This window comes from Mus caroli, chromosome 10, assembly GCF_900094665.2.
Source record: "Mus caroli chromosome 10, CAROLI_EIJ_v1.1, whole genome shotgun sequence".
NCBI classification, from domain to species: domain Eukaryota; kingdom Metazoa; phylum Chordata; class Mammalia; order Rodentia; family Muridae; genus Mus; species Mus caroli.
In genome coordinates, this window is record NC_034579.1 from 90,174,855 (window position 1) to 90,177,153 (window position 2,299).

At 42.0% G+C, this 2,299-nt stretch overlaps 1 pseudogene; it reads left to right on the forward strand.

Annotated features, from left to right (window-relative positions):
* Positions 1-1,100: 1,100 nt before the first annotated feature.
* Positions 1,101-1,833, forward strand: LOC110302741 (annotated as a pseudogene).
* Positions 1,834-2,299: the final 466 nt, after the last annotated feature.

A 2,299-nucleotide genomic window follows, 5' to 3' on the forward strand; every position in this document is an offset into this window, starting at 1 on the left:
GGGTGCTGTCTATGGGTTGTTTAAGTTAGCATGTATAGCAATTACAACAAAACTTGGTTCATGATAATCTGGAATACAAATGATGTCTGAGAGTTTCCTCTTTCTCTGAATGTTGGACATATTACAGTTAGTGAGCTTGCTAAGAATATAACCCTAGACTCTCTCTAGACAGTCCTGCCTGGAAGTATTTGCTCCAATTCACACTGTAACTCACAGCTTCTAAGAACTATGTTTTATAGCCACATGTCACACAACTGAAGGTTGTGTGAGATGTGATTGAATTAAGAAAAAAAATGGCAACAATGAAATATTTCTGAATGGTGCACAATGACCAATGACCAAAAATTACTTCAAAATCAAATTCATAATTAATCTGAGGTGTTTCTGTTAGTCCTTACAAATGTCACATAGCATGACTTTAAGAAGTCTTGGCTTTGAATATACAATGAGCACAATTTGTAGTGTGCCTGCGCTCACACTGTGTAACACTAGGGAACAGTGTCTGAACACCTCACATTCAAGATTATTGTATGGTATACGTTTCAGTGTTTTTACTGTGCATATTATAGAAACATGATGATTTGGTAACTGGGGAAAAGATGGGATTTTCCTGTCATCCTTCCTTAGCCTAAAAGTATTGAATTCGTGCATTTGGATTGTATGGTAACAGAATGTTTGGGTTTAAAAATTACGATCCTATCATTGACAAGAGAGTGAGAACACAAAGTCCAGCCCTTAGCCAAGAAGCTATTTGCAGTTGATACCTGCTAAAAAAGGGAAAACCAGTTTCCTCCAATGGAAAGTCATTGAGTACATGGACCACATTCCAGGGCAGGCTCTATTCCAGGGCAGGCTCTATGCCCAGGAGTAGTTGCCAGCACAAACCACTCTATTTTTTGTATGTATGTATGTTGTCTTGTTTTGTTTTGTTTTGTTTTTCAGTTTGCTAGTCTGTTTTGATTTTTTAAATTTTTTATTGTATGTGCTTTTGTTTGCTTGTTTTCTGTTTTGTTTTTATAAAGAGATAAACTCTCTGTTCCTTCCTGTTGCAGAGACAGCCACATCTTCTTATACAGTGCCAAGTTTGTCCCTTAGATATGATGGTGAAGATCAGACTGGATGGATTTGGCCATATTGGGTGTCTGGTTACCAGGGCCACAATCTCATCTCCATCTGGTAAAGTGAATATTCTTGTCATCAATGAACCCTTCATTGACCTCAACTACATGTTCTACATGTTCCAGTATGACTCTAACCATGGCAAGTTCAATGGCACAGTCAAGGCTGAGAATGGGAAGCTTGTCATCAATGGGAAGCCCATCACCATCTTTCAGGAGTGAGATCCTACTAATATCAAATGGGATGATGCTGGTACTGAGTATGCTGAGGCATCTACTGACAACATCACCACCGTGGAGAAGGCCAGGGTTCACTTAAGGGTGGGGGCAAAATGGTTATCTTTTCCATCACTTCTGCTGATTTCCCCATGTTTGTGATTGGTGTGAACCATGAGAAGGATGACAAATTGCTCAAGATAGTCAGAAATGCTTCCCACACCACCAATTGCTTACCCCCCTGGCCAAAGTCACTCATAACAACTTTGGCATCATGGAAGAACTCATGACTACAGGACATGCCATCACTGCCACTCAGAAGACTATGGATGGCCCCTCTGGAAAGCTTTGGCATGATGGCCATGGGGCTGCCCAGAATATCATCCTGGAATCCACAGGTGCTGCCAAGGCTATGGGCAAGGCCATCCCAGAGCTGAACAGGAAACCTTCTATTCACTGGCATAGCCTTCCATGTTCTTACCTCCAATGTATCCACTGAGGAACAGGTTGTCTCCTGTGGTTTTAACAGTAACTCCCACTTCTCCATCTTTGATGCTGGGGTTGGTATTGCTCTCAATAACAACTTTATAATGCCCATTTCCTGGTATGACAATGTATACGGCTACAGCAACAGGGACTTCATGGCCTACACAGGCTCCAAAGAGTAAGAAACCCTGGACCACGCACCCCAGCAAGGACACTGAGAGCAAGAGAGAGACCCTTGGTTGCTGGGGAGTCCCTGTCCCAACTCAGTCCCCAACATTCAGCATCTCCCTCACAGTTTCTATCCCAGACCCCCACAATAGCGAGAGGGTTCTGAGGAGCTCTACTCTCTTGAATACCATTAAGAAAGTTTGCTGTACCCACCAATAAGGAAGGAAGGAAGGAAGGAAGGAAGGAAGGAAGGAAGGAAGAAAGAAAGAAAGAAAGAAAGAAAGAAAGAAAGAAAGAAAGAAAGAAAGAAA